The sequence below is a fragment of the Trichechus manatus genome, unplaced genomic scaffold (assembly GCF_000243295.1).
Source record: "Trichechus manatus latirostris isolate Lorelei unplaced genomic scaffold, TriManLat1.0 scaffold00060, whole genome shotgun sequence".
Classification (NCBI taxonomy): domain Eukaryota; kingdom Metazoa; phylum Chordata; class Mammalia; order Sirenia; family Trichechidae; genus Trichechus; species Trichechus manatus.
In genome coordinates this window covers 144,215-157,384 of record NW_004443996.1, presented here as the reverse complement: position 1 = coordinate 157,384, position 13,170 = coordinate 144,215, and the positions used below count along the sequence as shown (strand labels likewise).

Sequence of the window (13,170 nt, the reverse complement as noted above, 5' to 3'; positions counted from 1 at the left end):
TTGCAGATGATATGATCTTATACACAGAAAACCCCAAAGAATCCAGAAGAAAACTACTGGAACTAATAGATTTTCAGCAAAGTATCAGGATACAGGATAAACATACAAAATTAAGTTGGATTCCTCTACACCAACAAAGAGAACTTCCAAGAGGAAATCACTAAATCAATACCATTTACAATAGCCCCCAAGAAGATAAAATATTAAAGTATAAATCTAATCAGAGACAGAAAAGACCTATACAATGAAAAGTACAAGACGCTCCTGAAAGAAACCAAAAGAGAACTGCAATAAGTGGAAAAAAATACCTTGTTCATGGGTAGGAAGACTCAACATTGAGAAAATGTCAATTCTACCTGAAGTCATCTACAGATACAATGCAATCTCGATCCAAATTCCAAAAGCATTTTTTAATGAGATGGAGAAACAAATCACCAAATTCATATGGAAAGGGAAGAGGCCCTGGGTAAGTAAAGCGTTACTCAAGAAGAACAACAAAATGGGAAGCCTCACGCTACCTGATTTTAGAACTTATTATACTGCCACAGTAGTCAAAACAGCCTGGTACTGGTACAACACATACATAGACCAATGGAACAGAGTTGAGAATCCAGAGATAAATTCATCCACCTATGAGTAGCTGATATTTGACAAAGGCCCAAAGTCCATTAACTGGGGAAAAGACAGTCTCTTTAACAAGTGGTGCTGGCATAACTGGATATCCATCTGCAAAAAACTGAAACAAGACCCATACCTCACACCATGCACAAAAACGAACTCACAATGGATCAAAGACCCAAATATCAAATCAAAAATGATAAGGATCATGGAAGAAAAAATAGGGACAATGCTAGGAGCCCTAATACATGGCATAAACAGAATATGAACCATAAGTCACAATGCACAAGCACCAGAAGAGAGATTAGATAACTGGGAGTTCCTAAAAATCAAACACATATGCTCATCAGAAGACTTCAACAAAAAATCAAAAGACAACCTATAGACTGGGAAAAATTTTTTGACTACAACAAATCCGATCAGTATTCAATCTCTAAAATCTACAAGATTCTGCAAAACCTCAACAACAAAATGACAAATAATCCAATTAAAAATGGGCGAAGGATATGAACAGGCACTTCGTCAAAAAGTCATACAGGCGGCTAAGAGACATATAAAGAAATGCTCATGATCATTAGCCATTATAGAAATGCAGATCAAAACTACAATGAGATATCATTTCACCCCAACAAGGCTAGCATTAATCCAAAAAACACAAAATAATAAATGCTAGAGAGGTTGTGGAGAGCCTGGAACACTTATACACTGTTGGTGGGAATGTAAAATGGTACAACCACTTTGAAAATCAATTTGGCGCTTCCTTAAAAAGCTAGCAAAAGAAGTACCATACGATTCAGCAATCCCACTCCTTGGAATATATTCTGGAGAAATTGGAGCCATCACACGAATAGATACATGGACACCCATGTTCATTGCAGCACTGTTCACGATAGCAAAAAGATGGAAACATCCTAGGTGCCCAGCAACAGACAAATGGATAAACAAATTATAGTATATTCACACAATGGAATGCCATGCAATGATAAAGAACCATGATGAAGCTGTGAAACATCTTATAACATGGAGGAATCTGGAAAAAATTATGCTGAGTGAATTTAATCAGTCACAGAAGGAAAAATATTGTATAAGACCACTATTATAAGAACTCAAGAAAATGTTTAAACAAAAGAAAACATTCTTTGATGGTTACCACGGCGGGGAGGGAGGGTTAGGATTATTCACTAGCTAGATGATAGTAGACAAGAATTATTTTAGGTGAAGAGAAGGACAGCACACACTACAGGGGAAGTCAGCACAATGGGACTAAACCAAAGCTAAGAAGTTTCCTGAATACAATCAAACACTTTGAGAGACAGAGTGGCAGGGGCGGGGATCTGGAGACCACGCTTTCAGGGGACATCTAGGTCAATTGGCATAACAAAGTTTATTAAGAAAATGTTCTAGAATACAGAAACCTGACTTCTGGGCATCATGGCGCTATAGACAGAAGCACCATGCCATCCCTCCACAGCAAAGATCCAAAAAACTAAGTCGAACAGAGACAAACGTCAGTCCTGAAACTCTAAGAGTTAAATGAAGAGAGAACCAAGCACCGAATGGAATAAGAAACTGACAGAGAACAGAGAGTGAACAGAGATACTTGCAGAGGACCCTATCAGCTTATGCAGCATAGATCCACCATCTTGGACTCCTATCAGAGATCGGTGAACTAGGGGTACTTGAAAGCAGCTTTACGGAGCATCCAGCAGGAGACAGAACAACCGTTAACCAGCAATATATGATTTCCCAAGCCCCACCTTTCTTCACCCCAACTCAGCCTCCTCGTTTTCCTGTGGCCAGTCTCTTGGCCAGGAAACACTAACTTCACGCTGGTGCCACTTGGATTCCACCCGCCCACACTGCCGGCTCCCTGAGTGCCATTTGTTGGCTGCTGGGGTTGTTTCTTTACGCTTTTTTTTATTTCTTCCATACCTCTCACCACCTCCCCCTCCTTTCTCTCAAATATCTGGCTCCATGTGCCATCTTTGCTTCTTCCTGAAAGGCTGCGAAACACCAGTTGACTCTGAAAGTGCTTCCTGGTCAGTGCCGCCATGCTGGTGGGATCCCCAGGGCTTTTTTGTTTGTTTGTTCTGATTTTCTCTGTTTTGATTTGTTCGTTTGTTTATTTTCTTTTCCTTTTCTCGGCTTGAGAGCCCCTTCTAGCCAGGCAGTACTGCGAGGCTTGGGAGCTGCTCCCTTCCTCTGCACAGACACGCAGTTGGATCCCTCAGCGCATTTCTTTTTTCTTGTTTTTTTTATTTTTGGTTTTTTGTTTCTTTGTTTTCTTCTCTCCTTTTCTCTTTTTGTCTTTCTTCATTTCTCAGTTTCTCATCTCTCTATAATAACCTTCACTTCCTGTCTCCTGAATACCTGACACTGTGTGACACCTCTACCCCTTCTAGCCAGGCTGTACTTTAAGGCCTGGGAGAAACTTACCCAGTCCTAGAAGCTGCACTGGTGGGATCCCTGGGGCCTTTTTTTTCTAATTTTTATTTATTCAGTTTTTTCCTTAACACTTTTTCTTTTTTGTTTTTCTCCATTTCTCAGTCTCTCATCTCTCCACTCCAATGGCAGGCTCCCTTAGCACTCTTTTTTGTTTGTATGTTTTTGGCTCCTGTTAATCTCTCCTTTCTGTCCTCTTTCCCATACCCATCTTAGCTCCACACATTACAATCTTCCGCCTCCTTCCTGCCTACCTGTGCTGTGTGCTGAGCATTACACCTGCAAGCAGCAATGGTACAGCCTACCAGAACCTGCCCTGTGCTGATTCCTGACACACCCTGTCAGCCCCAGTATGTGCCACAAACAACCATCTCTGCAACTCCCCTTCAGCTGATCTGCCCTGCTGTACAATACCTGAGCTACTGACCCTGACCACTACAGAAGGAGGTGAAAAGTATCGTGCCTACAGACAAGCAAACAACAGCCCCCCTGCTCAGGAATAACCAAATAAAAAAGCAGGACAAAACAAATAAATCTACAATCAATAAAAGAAGAAAATAACTACTGAATTTCCCAAAGACAGCAGATAATATCAAAATATTTACAAAAAAAGACAGGATGGTTCCAGTCGGTGTCCAAAGTAAAACAACAGATGATTTCCTAGTAGTAGAAAAGGTACTAGAACTGCCTGATAGGGAATTCAAATCTCTAATATTCAGAGCTATCCAAGAGTTGGAAAAAAAAGCAGACAAAAGTGAGGAAAAAATAGACAAATTCATGGAAAATGCATACAAAAAAAGGAAGAATCCAGGAAAATAATTCAGAAACAAAGTGCTAAAATAAATTCACAACTAGAAATCATACAAAAAAATTAGAAATTCAAAAAATAACAAGATTTCAAAAATTGACAGTATCATAGAAGGGCTGAGGACCAAGTTTGAAATGATGGAAGACACGATGTGTGAAATTGAAGACAAACACTTGGATCCGAATATGTTTGAGGAAAAATCAGAAAAAAGAATGAAGAAAAATAAACTCCAAGAATTATGTGAGATGCAATCAAAAGCAAAAATTTTCGAGTGATCGGAGTTCCACAACAGGTAGAGAAAACAGAAAACGCAGAGAGGAGCATTGAAGAACTGCTGACAAAAAACTTCCACAATATCATGAAAGGTGGAAAGCTGGCCATCCAAGAAGCTCAACGAACCCCATATATGATAGACCCTTGTCACATCCTCACATGAGGCACCATCTGTCACAGGTCCTCACACGGGGCACCATCTGTCGCAGCCCCTCACATGGGGCACCATCTGTCGCAGCGGCAACAGTTGTCGGAGCGGCGGAGACAATAACCAATGCCACAACTCTTACAGAGAAGTGAGGCCAGGAGGGTCACTCTGAGGAGTCAAACCCCGGCTTCAGTCCCAGGAGTTTATTTTCTAGTCAATACAGCAAGCAGTGAAGCAAATAACAGAACAGTGGGCTTTGGGTGAGTAACAATAAGCTTCGGGCAAGGGAGAAGGAATTCAGGTAAACAAGCCAATCGGTAACAGGACAATAGGTTTGGGAAAACAAGTCGTGCCTAATCTCTTTCTCATCGCTGACAAGTCTCCAACATGTGTTATACAGTATAGAGGCCTGTGGGGGCTGCAGTTGTCAATAGTGCAGCCATGTTTAAATGGCATATATCCCCACAGTTCTGGACAGATTAATTCTGGTTAGCAAATATAACTAGGAATTTAACCCAAAGAAATCAAAGGACAATCCAAATTTTAGCCTACCTGAATACATTACCTAAATACCTGACACATGTTATCAAGTGGAACCACTATTCATGATCCAATCATCTTGTCTAAGTTTCTTGTATCCTGTACTCCTTTATTTTAAAATTTTCACCTGCTTCTGAGTCTGTGTCCTGGTTTACTAATGAATGTAGAAATCCAGTCTCCATCAGACTGGGTATATATGTTCCTTGACAAGAGATCTGTATGGTTTTCCCAGTAAGCAGACCTACTTGCAGCCTGGAGAGTGAACAATATGATCTCCTCTAACCACATACCAAGGAGTGCTGGTGATACAGTGGTTAAAGTGCTGGTAATGCAGTGGTTGCCAGTTCAAACCCACCCAGCCATTCCACAGGAGAAGGAGGTGGCAGTCTGCTTCTGTAAAGATTACAGCCTTGGAACAGCCTATGGGACAATTCTACTCTGTCCTAAAGAGACACTATGAGTCAGAATCAACTCCATGGCAACAGCTTTAACCACATATCAATGGAGAAACTATCTACTGCCTCACTGGCATATGATACAGGTTTTTGGAGGGTCTGTACTATGAATGGAGTCCAGGTGGCGCAGTGATTAAGAGCTCAGGCTGATGACCAAAAGATCATAGTTTGAATCCACTAGCCACTCCTTGGAAACCCTATGGGGCAATTCTACTCTGTCCTATAGGGTCTCTGTGAGTCAGAATCTACTTGACGGCAATGGGTTTGGTTTGGTTTTTTAATACTATGGATAATCGCTGATTGATTCATTGTTGTGGGACCAACAGTTGTAGATAAAAAGAAATAAAAAACCCTCATGCTAATATGCATATGCTTATAAAAGGACAACTGTCCATTTGCCTTATAGAATTCCCAATAGGATGCTCTCACATGGAAGACTTAAATACTTAGACAAAATTTTTATGGACATCTTGCTATGTCGTTGAGACTCTGTGATAGTACAGACTAAGTGTGAAGCAGCAACTTAGGCAATATAACAACCTGGTCAACCTCCATTACATCACAAATCTGAAGTGCTTCCCTTGGTGTCTTAGGCTAGGTTCTCTAGAGAAGCAAAACCAGTAAAGCGTATAAATAGATAGAGAGATTTGTATCAAGGAAACAGCTCACGTCATTATAGAGGCTGGAATGTCCCAAGTCTGTGGATCAGGATAGAGGCTTCTCTTGATTCATGTAGCTGCAGGGGCTGGCGAACCCAAGATCAGCAGGTCAGAGACCAGGGCTCTTGCTCACAGGCTGCAAAGGTTGATGAATCCCAAGATCGGAAGGTAAGCTGCTAGCTCAAGTCCCAAGAACCAGAGGTCAGACAAACAAGAAGCAGCTGCAGGATCGAGAGCAAGCCAAAATTCTTGCCAAGGCAGCAGGAAGGAAGCCGGTGGCAGAGGGTGGAAAGACCAAGGCTGAGGGGGCAGTGAACCACCACGGGCCCCGCCCCCGCTGGTACCACTCAGCAGATTCCATCATAGGGGTGATCACATATCAAATTTCAACAGAGAAGTGATCACAACATTACACAACAGCCAAAACACTGAGAATCATGGCCTAGCCAAGTTGACACAGAATCTTAACCATCACACTGGGACACACAGACAGGACAGTATTGGTAAACAGATTACATCAGAACAAGGTACCAGGGTGAAGAGTTTGTTTTGGCTATAGGATGCCTTGACTACAGGACTTACTCTGGGAATGAGTTAGCACAGATCAGCAAGGTAACCAAAGCAGCCACTAAAATCATGGCCTCTTTTGAATTAGAATTAATTATATTGTTTTTGTCATTGCTTCCTCCCTATCTACTGCTAGTAGTTTTTACTTCCTTCTGACATTTTCTTCAGTCTTCTTGGTCATCTCTCTTGCATATGTGATTGTTGTCAGTCTGGCTTTCAAATTATCAATATAAGATGTCAAATTAGTTACAGAGGTACCAATTATCCAAACCTAATGAATCATCTGCCACTTTGGTTTGACTTGAATTTTGAAAGACAGAATTTAAAGCTATTTGAAAGTTATTTTAAGCTGGACTATCCATTCACATGGCTGCTGAAGTCTCAGCTACATCCCAAAAGAAATTGCTCAGCACGTAACTGTCAAGGAACTTGGCCAATTTATTTTGGACAGTTGTGACATTTAGGGATGAGAGAGTGGTAAAATAGGGAAGTATACATCGCTTAGTTTTCTCAAAGACAGCAAACTGTGATATCATCAAGAGAAAAAGCGTTCGTCAAAGTACTACCAACCATAGATGGAGGCAGTCGTATTTACCCAAGGTGTGGGAAATTATGCAATTAGCCAATCTCAGCCAGCTTAAATATTTAGTAATTTTAAGATCTCAAGTTCTGAACAGTTCTCCCCAAACATCTCAGGATGGAAGCAGAGAGAAATCATGTTACTTGTACTTCAAGTACATTTTATCCTTCACTTCATAAGAAGAAACTATAATTATCATGACGCCATTAACTGTATTATTCTACAAAATAAATAAATGAAACGTTTGGTTTAATAAACATGGTGAATTATGTAACTTATTTTTTAACATTTTCCAACAATTTTCCCCAGTTTTGATCAAGGCCAGAAATGTGGTAGATTTGGTGAGAGACACACCATTTATGACAGGAGAGAGTTTAGTTTATACAGTGGTTTGTGTAACACAGATGTAAGAACAACATTACAGTCAGTTTGGGGAAACAAAACCATTGAAATAAGTGATGAAATATTGAATATATATTTGAGTATCAGATATATAAAATGAACACATGGTAGAGATTTTAAGATTTTATTTAATTTTATATAGGATTGCGTTTAACAAAGTCCATGAATTATTTTTTAATATAATGAGATCATTACTTGATTCTTTCATATCACATGTAAATTCTCCTATAGAGAATAAATTTAAAGAATATAAAACAAAACAAGTCTCACCTGTGTGCTATTATTTCATTTGCTTGTTCAGGTCTGTATAGATTTTCTAACTGTATTTAAAGTTAAATAATAGGTATTTGACTGACTATAACTATGAATAGCCCTGGAATGTTTAGAAGATACAAATTGGGACATTGTAGAATTTTGGGAATTGTCATCTCAAAGTACTTAACTCCCTAACCTGTGAAACAAAGTTGCATAGGATAAGCTTCTTACTTGGTAAAGTTTCAATAATGACTAAAAGATCAATGACAGTCTAGAGGAGAAAGACCAGAATGACTTGGAATGATCTAAGAACACGTCAGTAGAGATGTGACCACTTCACTTAGTTATAAAAAAAAGAACAGAATGCTGCTAAGAGGAATCCAGAGATGATATTGAATGCAAGACAGTAACAGAGAATCAGAAATGCAGAGACTGACAGATACTGCCTGTGATATCAGAACATACGCAAATGTGATAACCAGACTGGGAACTTTTTTTGGAAGTAACTGGGGTGCAGAGAGTTGGGGAAAATATGGAGAAATTCATATATCATTGCTGAGCTAATGCAGTATATTACATAATCAGTAGCCAGAGAGAAAATATTCTTATTTCTATAGGTTATAGAAAGTGAGAATGGAGAGTAATTCATAGTCAGAAACAACAGCTCTCTATTCGACTCTCTATGGAAGTGCTGAACTTTAAGGCAGAGCAGAGTCCAATATCTACAACAATGGCCTCAAACTTATCAATGCCTATGAAGATGTCACAGGACCATGCACCATTTTGTTTCATGCTGTTCTACATTTGGTTGCAATGAGTCTACATTGACTTAGTGACAACTAACAACAAAAGTCTGACTAGCAGGGAAAAATGATGCAAGTGACAAAAATATAGGGTAGTAAATGAGAAGATTGGTTTATGAGTGAGTGTGTGTGTATGTGTGTGATTATACTTGTAGTTTTGAACATGCTGAGGTTAAGATGACAGTAATATAGTCAACCAATTTACATATGTCTGGTCAAAGGTGAAGAAAAGTGAATGCTCCACTTGAGGGACATGTGGAACCGAGAATAGATGTGGTCACAGCAAAGGGAGAGAAGCAGAGAAATGTAAAGTGGAAACCAAAGTTGAAGAAGAGAAAGAGCAAAATGTTCAAGCTAAGGAGGCATATCAGGATAAATGGTTAGGCAAAGAAGGTAAGTAAAGTAAATTGAAGGTATATTAATTAGATGTGTGTGTGTGTGTGTGTGTGTGTGTGTGTGTAAATTTCTATATATACATAGGTATGTCCTGTATATGGAGCCCTGGTGGCTCAGTGGTTAAGAGCTCAGGCTGTTAACCACAAGGTCAGCAGTTCGAATCCACCAGCCGCTCCTTGGAAACCCTAGGGGGCAGTTCTACTCTGTCTTATTGAGTTGCTATGAGTTGGAATTGACTCCACAGCAACAGGTTTGGTTTTATTTGGGTTTTGGTCCTCTATAAGTCAGTAGAAAATTATTATTCTTATGAATTCAGCCACACTTTCTGGTGAATTCAGATTAAGTGGAATGATAAATGAGTAATATCATCCTTGCTGTAAACATGTTTTATGACATAAAACCTTTCTAAGTGCTCCTTTTATCTCTGTGTTTCTCAGGCTGTAGATGATGGCATTTAACATTGGGGTAATAGCCCCATACAGCATTGAGACTAGTCTGTCTCTGGCCGGGGAGCAGTGACTGGAGGAGGGGCAGATGTAGCTAAATATTGTTGTACCATAGAACAAACAAACCACAGGAGGTGGGAAGCACATTTGGAAAAGGCTTTGCGCTTCCCTTCAGCTGATCAGATCTTCAGAATGGAGGATATGATGTAGATATAAGAGATACCAGTGATCAGGAAGGCATTGACCCCTAAGACAATTCCCAACAAAAAAAGAAGCATTTCTGCCGCATATGTGGAAGAGCAAGAGAGGGTCACCACTGGAAGTATGTCACAATAATACTGGTTGACCTGATTAGACTTACAGAAAGACAGGCGGAAGGTGAACACCATATGCAGAAGAGAATTGAGAAACCCTGCTGTCCAGGTGCCAGCTGTGAGTTGGACACAGTGTCCCTTTGTCATGATAAGGGTGTAACGAAGGGGGAAACATATGGGCACGTACTGGTCATAAACCATGACAGCGAGAAGGAACACTTTGGTGCCTACCAGGGCCACCAGGAAATAAAGCTGCAAAGCGCACTCAACAAAAGAAATGCTTTGCTTCTCAGTCAAAAGGTTCTGGAGCATCTTCGGAACAAGTTGATGGGCAGAAAATGTCTAAGAGGGACAGATTTGCAAAAAAAAAAATACATGGGCGTGCGCAGCTTTTGCTCAGTCCCAATGGCAAGGAGAATGGCCCCATTTCCCACCAAGGTGACCTGATAGATGGCAGCGAACACCACAAAGAGAGGGAGCGCATCTCCCGGAGATCAGAGAACCCTATGAGGATGAATTCTGTGATAGTGGTTCGGTTGTAGACATTCATCTCCTCTCTCAACAGGGGTCTTTCTAGAGGCAATGAAATCGACAGACACAGGTTAAGCTCAAAACGAAGGAGCTCGGTGATGAGAAACACTAGGGAAACAGTGGGTGTGTGACTGACGACGAATTATGCTAGCCTATTTTAATTAGACATTTCAAAATGTTAACAACCACTGCAGGCATGGTATTTCTTAGACTGTTTATCCTCAACTATTTATCCCGAACAAGATTCATTTAAAATTTCACCTTCTTAATAAAACCATTATTGAGCCTTAAGCAGCATAGGTGATATCACAATTCAGTGAAAGCTGATAGTGAAAATCTCACCCCTGCTTAGACACTTACTTTATTCTGCATTGTATTGTTTCAATGTGTATGATTTTATGCATTATCTTAATACTAAGTAACATGAAGGTAGAAGCTGTGTATTATGTCTTGGTATATAAATGTAAAAAACTCTTAGCAACTAGCAGACACAAGGCAAAAGCTGGTTACATAAATGTTGAGTGCATGAATGACTGAAATGCGTGGTTCATGCTCTGAAAATGTGTTTCTCCATAATTACAAAATCATACTCATTTAAATATGAAATTTCTCTTGTTATTTCATCAAAGAGTATACCTTAATAAAACTAAATTTTACTTGTAAAATATAAATGAAATCTGGTTGATATTTTCTGAATATGACACAAACAAGAAACAGGCATGCATACGTATTCAACTTCCTCTTCATAAAACTTACTTTTTTGACCACGTGTCCAAGAATATTTAAGTAAAAATCGGATTTCAAAAATTATGTATGCATGAACTCTTGGTTATTTATTCTTGCTTAATTTTCAAATTACTTTTAGATATACCTTAATAGTCCAAATAATCACCATGTTTAAGACTTCTTACAAAAAAGACTTTAACTGAAGGTCGGCAAAGCAATACTTATGTGAATTTCTTCTGTCACTTAAAAAATTACTTCTTTATTTTTAATATCACATGTGCATGATAGAAAATTCAAACAGAAAAGATGATTAGAAAATTGAATTCAAAAGTGACTTTCTATGCCATCCCCACCCACCATTTATTTTAGCTGATGGAAAGTGGCTTTCTTGGCTCAGATAAAACATGTAGTATAAACAATGCAAATTATACATAATTATTTCTTTACAAACATAGACATTGTTTTCTATCGTCTTTTTTTCCCCAGAAATATTTAAAAAAAGAATCTCTGAGACTACTTGGGAGATATTACCATTCTTTCCTCAACACACCAGCTCTGTACTCTACTGGAGAAAAAAATAAACTTTTATAGATTATACTGTTCAGATAATGAAATTTAGGCAAGAAAATTCCTATAATAAGCACAAAGTGCTTGGATAACATTCATTCAAACAGCAAGATTGAAATAAAGTAGAAACACCTGTATTGTCATTTCTGAAATTCTGAAATGTTCAACATTCTACAGAGCAATGAAATTTCAGTTTGTTTATATGTTTTTATATTAACACTTTGGAAAGATAATAGTAAATGTTGAAAATTAATGAAGGCAATATTACTATTACAAGGAATAATATTTTGAGATAGTAAATATTACATTCTATATTAAAAGCCTATTTCATTCTATACCTTCACTTATTAATTTGACTTATTTTTTCTAAACAAAGATTATAGGAAACAAATCACTAACCTCCAGATTAAAAGACCTAATCTGGCTCTACATCAGGCTACATGATCAACATATTTCCTCCAAAAAATAAGAATATATTTTCCCTAAATTACTGTCTTGGCATATACAATGCAGAAATTGCTCATGTGGGGACAGATCTTGTATTTATATTAAGAATCCCCTCCTTTTGAAACAAATATAATTAAATCTCATGTATTTGTTCATCTAATTAGAAAAATAGCAGCCAAAATTTTCTTAATGAAGTGTTGCTGAGGACAATAACTTTCCTTATTAACCCAACAGATCTATAGCTCATATAATAGAGAATCAGAAAACTCATTACAAAGTGAGACCTTTCTACTTGCTATAAATGTAAGCATATGAGGGCACTAAAAATACTTGTTGAATTCAGCATTTCTTATAAACAGTCAAACATGTAATGACTTAGGGTAAGGGGCCTTCTTACCCTAGAAAATTATCCAAAAATCAAGTTTTCTTGTTATTTCTCTTACCCTTTTACATACTGTCAAAGGCAGAATACCACATATGAAATTTTTCTCTGTAGCAAATAGTTACTTCAAGTTTCCACTATATAGAGAAAAAGAAAATTAGTTAATTAAGCAAAATAATCACTGATAGATCTTAAGAAAATTCAAAACTGTAATTTATTTAGTATATCAATATCCAGGAAACAGTTCATTTAAATTTTCTTAGAAAAATAGGAGGCTATTGAATTTTCTCAAAGCATATATTTCTAAGGAAGAGAATATATAATCTTCCTTTTCAACCCAATGAATTGACAGCTAACAAAGTAGAAGAAGCAAAAACAAACAAACAAAAAAAAAAACACTAAAGTTTAATCTCTCCACCTGTTTTGTGACATCTGTGTTGCCTATTTAAGTTTAATGGGGCACAGTTTGATAGGAACATGAACCCAGGTGCTCAGGTCATAAACATTCCTTATTAAATACAGCATATATTTACATACAAAACTTTGATACGCACGAGGGTAAGTGTGCACATTTTTTAGGGCTGAAGTTAATCAAACACTTTTTATAAGTTTATTGGGCCATCCACTCTTAAATATTAAAAAATACTCACTTTATCTTACCTATTTATTATTCAGTTTTCACTGGTTTCTTAAATGTGTAAATTTTCACTTATATTAACATCTCTACAAATATCCAATTATTTAGCTCAGTTTGGAAAGTCTAGAATATAGCACACAATTTCTTGTTTCTTTTTTTAATTCAGAGATTTCA

At 38.0% G+C, this 13,170-nt stretch overlaps 1 pseudogene; it reads right to left on the bottom strand.

Annotated features, from left to right (window-relative positions):
• Positions 1 to 9,264: 9,264 nt before the first annotated feature.
• Positions 9,265 to 10,256, bottom strand: LOC105756410 (olfactory receptor 5V1-like; annotated as a pseudogene).
• Positions 10,257 to 13,170: the final 2,914 nt, after the last annotated feature.